This window comes from Zonotrichia leucophrys, chromosome 1A (assembly GCF_028769735.1).
Source record: "Zonotrichia leucophrys gambelii isolate GWCS_2022_RI chromosome 1A, RI_Zleu_2.0, whole genome shotgun sequence".
In the NCBI taxonomy this organism is placed as follows: domain Eukaryota; kingdom Metazoa; phylum Chordata; class Aves; order Passeriformes; family Passerellidae; genus Zonotrichia; species Zonotrichia leucophrys.
In genome coordinates this window covers 63,981,569-63,988,263 of record NC_088170.1, presented here as the reverse complement: position 1 = coordinate 63,988,263, position 6,695 = coordinate 63,981,569, and the positions used below count along the sequence as shown (strand labels likewise).

The following is a 6,695-nucleotide window of genomic DNA, read 5'->3' as shown; positions in this document are numbered from 1 at the left end:
TGCTGGAGAGAATGGTTTGGTGTGGGAGTGGGCTGGTCCAGCACAGAAATCCTCTCTTAGGAAGTGGTCTGCAGCCTGCGAAAGCTGGAGAACCACCAGTGCAGCACATTCCGGGGGCAAAACAAATAAATGCGAATGCAGATGTGCCCCTGGCAGCCACAGTTCTGCACACGGGCAAACTCTCAAACGCGCACCAGCCCTGAGCTCCGGGCCACTTATCGTGAGTGTGGCGAGCTGGCTTTGTTTACTCAATCAGTCTACAAAGCCAGTCCCGTCCCGGAGGGAATGTGTCATGGGAACACCGTGAGCGGACCTGGGGCTGCTCTATCCACGTGCATGAGGAGCAGCAGCGGCGCACGGCGATCCCAGAGACAGCTCGGGATGCTCCTGTGCAGGTGTGTGATCCGGAGCGGGCTGCGGCCCAGGGAAGGCACACGGGCTGGGGGTCCCCGGGTAGGCACATCGCTGCCAGGATCGGTGTTGGAGTGCGCACCCAGCGCTGCTCGGGAGCCCCGTCCGGCGGGCCGGGAACGGGACCTGCGGCGAGCGGGGGGTGTGCCTGCGGCGGCTGACAGACACCCGGACACACAGGCGCACTCCCAGGCGGCAGCCCATTTGCTGGAGGGGTGTGCATGTGCGTGCGAGGGAGTGGAAAGGGGTGGCGGGATGGAGGGAGGGCGGCCGAGGGAAAGTCTGACACTCGGCGCAGAAGGAGCGAGACCCTCCGCTGCCGCCGGGGAGGAGCCGCCGCGCTCGCAACGCCTCCGACACCCGGCCCCGGCCCCGGCCCCGGCCCCCGCCGCGCTCCGGCCGCTCTCCGGCCCCGGCAGGTACCGGCCGGCTCCGCGGCTCCGCGGCCGCTGGGGCACTTTCCGCGCCGCGAGGAAAGGGAGGAGGGCGGTGTGGGAAGGTGCCTGCGCTCCCCCTGCCTGTCCCGGACGCTCCGCTCCTCTCTGTCCCGGGGCTGCCCCGGCAGGAGCGGAGCGGTGCCGGCACCTGGCGGTCCCCGGGCCACCTGCCCCGCTGTCAGCGGGAGATGGGGCTGGCTTAGGGAAGGGTTAGGCTCTGCCGGGGTGGGCTTGGGGATGAAGGGAGAGAAGGAAATAGTTTTTGAGAGCGGGTAAGGCTGTGAGATGGGAGAGGAGTTGGTGCGCTCAGCCCGGCACCCCTGCTCCTGTTCCTGCTCCGCAGCGGTGGCTCCGGGCTCTGGGAAGGCAGCAAGGCATGATCAGCCCATGCTCCTCGGCAGAACTGTTGCTTGCTGGAGCGGTGGCAGAATTCTTTCCTTTCTACACTGTCCTCCAGCATCGCCGAGAGCGCGGCTGCTGAGCGCGCCCATCCCCGGAGCGCAGAGCACCTGGCTGGCCGGGTACAGCCCAAAGGAGAACATTTCCCTGCTCACAGGGACCACCTCTGCTTCACTTTGGGAGTGAAGGAACTCCCAGGGTGGGAAAGCTCCTTGTTTTGCACTGAATATTGCAAAATGAAAGCTGTTGCTTGTAGAAGGGAAACATTCCTGAGCGCGTTAGGTAATCGGTGACTGTGCTGGTGGAGCGCAGAGCAGCCACCTATGTTTCCTCAAAGAGAGCTTCACTTTGATTTGAATTGGGGCAACTTGTCCAAGAATAATAGAGATAAATAGGACCAGAAGCTGAGAGAGCAGCAGTTCACACTGTGTCTGTGTCTCTGACAGAGCCAGGAAGATGCAGGCAAGCACCTGAAGAATTGTAGCATGTCACTTTCTCTCTTTTACTTGCAAATCTGGGGGACAAGTAAAGAGACTTGATTTTGCTGTTTACCATTTGGAGGTGTTTAATGCTAATGACACGCCGCCTCTCTACCGTTTTTCAAGTCCTCATTAGTTTAATTGATGTGACTTTTCATCTTTGCCTTTTAATTAGTTTATTTAGGTTATTATGGGCTTGATCCAGAAAAGCACATCATCTCCTGCAAAGTGTAATGGCCAAAGTCTTCTATCAAAGTTGGGTGTCTAAATAGTCTTTTAAAGAGAAATTGGGGTATTTTAGTCCATAATTGTAAACCTACTGTCAAACAGAGATACCCAAATTCTGCAGGTGCCACACCTCTTTTTCTTAAAATTTCCAAGACAAGTCCTGCTCTGAGATGTCTCATAAATTGAAGCATTTTCGCCTTGATCAGGCTGAGCAGCTTGGCTTCACTTTTAGTTGAACTTTATTTTGGCTTAGACATCCAGACTAGCCTGAGATCCAGGAACTAAATTTGCTTTCCCTCTCCTTAGGACTGGATTGATCCAGCAGGGATTCTCAGGGTGTGGGCAGCAGAACAGGCTCCCATTAGGTGCAGTGCTGAAGCACTGAGAGTTGTGCTCTAGACCAGTGCTGTGATTCCCAGTCCCCTACAGTCAGTGTGTGGGCTCTGCCCGTTGAGTGCTTTAACCAGAAATGGAAATAGCAGCTTCACCAGTCTCTGCTGTGTCTGAAAATACAAGAAGGACTTCTATTACAAAAGCTGTTAGGTGATTTCAGGACAATAATGCCGAGAAGGGAGAAGTGCCACTCAGTAGTACTGAGTAAGGTGATTGATATGAGGAAGATATAATTTCAAGTTGTATTCCTGCCCTCATCTTTGTCTTGGTGAGTGGCTACAGTCAGATCCCCAGAATACTGATTCATCTTTTTGACCCCACTCCCAAGTACTGGCCTCTGCCTCCTTCTTTCCCAGCTGCAGGTTGTGCCATCAACCAACCTTCCAAAACACTGTAATTGCTCTGATCTTACTCTGCTTCCCAATGTTTTGGGTTTTTTTCTTGTTTTCTGAGAGGTGATGTTTTTACTGCAGATACCACTGTGTTCATTACGCAAATTGTGCTGCTGCCTGGACATTCTGCTCATTCTGCTGGGATTTTGCAATTGAATTAATTGAAACAAGGCCCTGGGGGGCAAAAAGTTTTAATTAAGCTAGAGTGTTAAATGGAAATAGATGCTGTTCATTGGGAAAGAGCATTTAAATTGTTTGAGGATGCTGCATCTTTATTACTCAAAGATTAAGTTGTGATAATTAAGCAGCTAACCATGTAAACAGCAAGATACTGAAAAGCAAAGGCAAAGGATGAAATGCTCCCAACAGCACCTGTCCTTATTTTGATCCTAGCAGAAGGGATGTATATGCTCAGCCTTTTTTCCATGTCACAAAACAAGCAGAGGAGTGAATGTCCCACACAGGATCTTAACAGTTTGACTGGCAGAAAGCCATAAACATTGGAGTCACCCTGTGAGCCTGCTGTTAGCTCAGGGTGGCCAAAATAATGATGTCTTTCTGAATTCTTTTTTAATCCCTGCTCTGCTTTTCCTCTCATTCTTTTTGCTGTTAAAAATCCAGCAGCTGTAATCTCAGATGTCGCATCACTGTGTGCCGCTGACATGCCGGTCACCTGTGGATGCAGAGAGCCTGATTCATCAGCTGGGAATCAGCTGAATTCCCAGCACATGGCAGGATTTCTTTGGCTAAAACCCCTGGAGCTGGGATTGGCCAGCGAGCCACCTCTGTGCTCTTTGAGGTTTCCTCCACGAGGGAATCCTTTGGGGCTGGTTAAGCAGGCTTTCCCACCACGCTCTCTTGGCAGGGCAGCCTGCGGGACTGCCGGACCTGTGCTTGGCCTTTGTCTTTTTAACCCCTGCAAAGAGCCAAAGGTGTGTGCTGAATGTCACTGAATCAGATGGATGCAGGGAACGTGCCCTGTGTTTGTTTTCCTTGCTTTCTGGATTCCCTCCAGCTGCAAACAAGCAACAGAGAGGCTCACAGTAAAGCCATGTGCATGAGATGTGAAGTGCAGTGGCTGTACTTAGGTGTGAAGGAAATTTTGCTCTGTGGGTGTGCTATTTTTAACTTTTTTATAGTCCTGCACCTCTGTCACACTTCTCAACAGCTTCCCCCTGCCCCAACATTTCTGTCTGGGTTTTATGTATTTTATAAACTTAGCAATGGCAGTGAGTCATTATTTAAATAATCCCTATGTATAAATCTTTAGTCCTTTTATCTTATTCTTTCTATCCTTATGTATTCAGAAAGGCCCCTCTCTGGTATTGTTGGTCTTTTTCCACCTTCTGGAGACATGCTGCGAGAACATGCACATGTTATCTGACAGTGGGTGATAGAAAAAAAGAAAAAATCAAAAAGAAAAAAAAAAGCACAGCCCTTCTATTCTGCTCTCCCCAGCTTAGATGGATCCAACGTCACATGGAGGGTATCCAGGATGAGTCAGGAAACAGCGCTGTGGTCCAAAATTCCACTTTGCATTGCAGCTGGGAGGCAGCGTTTAGCATCATGTGGATTTATTTTCTTTTGACGGGAACTGCAAAATAACTCATGGAAGTCACATAACCTAATGGGCAGAAGAGATAACAGTAAGCCAAGAAGAACCTGGATTCCCATCTGGGTTGAATCATTGACTCAATTGACTATCAGTGTGATGGGTGTGGTAGTTTAAGCCTGGGACTTTATACTGACTGGCCTTAACTAAGTCATTGCACTTCCCCACAACGTAACTGGAAAATGTGATTAATGTTCAGAGCTCTGTTGGTACCTGAGTTTCCCTAACAGTTTCCCTGCTCACACTCAGCACAGGACATTAGAGACATTTATTTTCAAACTTGATTTTTCAGGACAAATCCTAAATGGCTCAGAACATGTGTGACTAACGACAAATTCATCCTTTAGAGCTTATATGTGTGTGGAGACCTGTAATTCTGCGCTGCATGAATTTCACACTGTGTCTATTACTCAGCTTTCAGTAACACTTATCCTTTTTTGTACATCTTTGCATATTTTTCTTCCTGTGCTACTATAAATAGAAGAGTTGCGTGAGCTTTGTCTTATAATGTGGTCAGTTTAAAAGCAAAATAAATAACCATAATTAAACTGTTTCCAATTTAGATGGTCAGAGAATCAGGAGACTTGCAGGAAGCAGATGTTGTGCTGCAGAAGAGAGGCTGAAACCTCTGTAACATTTAAGCATACTCCAGTGATGTGCTGGGGTGTTGTTGCTTTCTTATTTTTTTTTTCTCCAAGGGGGTGGGCAGAAGAGAAGTTACCAATTTTCCTGGAACATCCTCTTCCAAAAATTCCTGAAGACACTGCAGCACCAAGTCTGATCTCATCTTGTGTCAGCATAACTCATGCCTAAATGCACTGGGAACAGAAAGCCCAGGATTAACTAAAATTATACAAATGTGAGGCTGTCACAAAATGAAAGACTTGGGCCTGTTCTCAGTCTGTCTGTACTTAGTGACTTCAAGAGACTTAAGCGCTTGTTTAAAGATAGGCTGCTGTGTAAAATACTCTCTTGAAAGAGTTACTTGCTTATAGCCTAAGCCTAGAGTGAGATCAAGCCTTTTAAAAATTAAGTGCAGTCTTGAGGTCTGGTGTGGTCAAACAGTCCAGCTTAAACTTGGCTAGAATTTTAAGATTTTGAACAGCTAGATTGAATGGTATGTGCCTACCTAGCCTGTTGTATTCCCCTGGAATTTATCAATGACACACTCCATATAATTGTGGTTACTTTTTGTCAGTCTAAAATCCTTTTTTGGTTTTGCAAGGGGCAGACTGCAAAGAGGGAGTATGTAAAAAAATCTTTCTTAAACAAAAGCAAAAAGTAGATTTTTTTCCCTTTCCACAATGAAGAAGTAAAATAATGTCTGTTGCTCTCATGCTTAATATCAGAATCTCTTCTAAAAAATAGAAAAAATATGATGAATTTTTCATATGGAACTTATTCCCTGTAATTTTATAATGCATATATGTGAGGTTTTATGAAGGCTTATACTAAAAGGCTTTAGAACAGTGTAATAAAGGAAAAATGCTCATAACATCTTAGGGTATCCAGAGAGCTCCACTTTGAGAGAGGGAAATAAAATAAAGGGCAATGACAAGTAGTAATAGGCTGCTGCAAGTGCAGTTCCTTTTCTCCAAGATTTACAGTAAGAACAGCTCTAACTGTAAAATTCTCTGTACTATCATAATCTGTAGCTTTGCAGAATGTAGCATTCTCATATCCATTCTCTCACCTTGTGAAAGAAAGGTTCCACCTGCATATAAATCACCCTTAAATAAATCCTTTACTTAATTTCAGGCATTATTTCCTTTTTTTTAAGCGGGTGCTTGAAAACCTTTATTAAGAACATAAATAAATCTTCAAAGCTGGTACTGTATTGTGTCCTAGTAATAGAGTGATCATTTGTTATATCTCTCTGAAGGTCCATTTTTGTTCAATAGAAATCAGAGAAGATACAGGAACAAGTTTGGCACTCGTGTTCATTAGTTACAAGCAGTGGGCCTTTTCTCATTCAGAGGAGCTTTTATTAATTTATTAGCTATGTTTTAATAGCATTGGGAGGGGCCTGTGAGACATAATAGAATCATAAAGTGGTTTGGGTTGGAAGGGACCTTGAAGATCATCAATTTCCAAGCCCCTTTCCATGGGACTCCTTTGGGATCCTCAGCAATGAGCTCTCACAGCAGACTGGTGTGAGTAGGGTCAGTATTTTACTTCTGCCAATATTTAAAATAAGAACTAAACTGTAAAAGGGTATTCCAGTGGCTCAGGTGCTGAGGTGGCCTGGGAGGGGGGTTTCCAGGCGTGGGTCAGAGCAGTGGTGCTGCTGGTGTTCTGGAGCTGGGCTTTCTCAGCCACCTCAGTTCCATTTTTGCGGCGCTCC

The 6,695-nt window shown here is 47.0% G+C and overlaps 1 protein-coding gene across 2 annotated transcripts in view; it reads left to right on the top strand.

Annotated features, from left to right (window-relative positions):
* Positions 1-379: 379 nt before the first annotated feature.
* Positions 380-6,695, top strand: part of SEMA3D (semaphorin 3D) — a 142,334-nt gene continuing 136,018 nt past the window's right edge. Inside the window, exon 1 of one of the 2 annotated variants that reach the window (XM_064702973.1) lies at positions 380-395. The gene's annotated coding sequence lies outside the window, so the exon portion shown is untranslated. Of the gene's footprint in view, positions 396-693; positions 831-6,695 lie in introns of those variants that run through there. The other variant, XM_064702971.1, reaches the window with a different exon arrangement.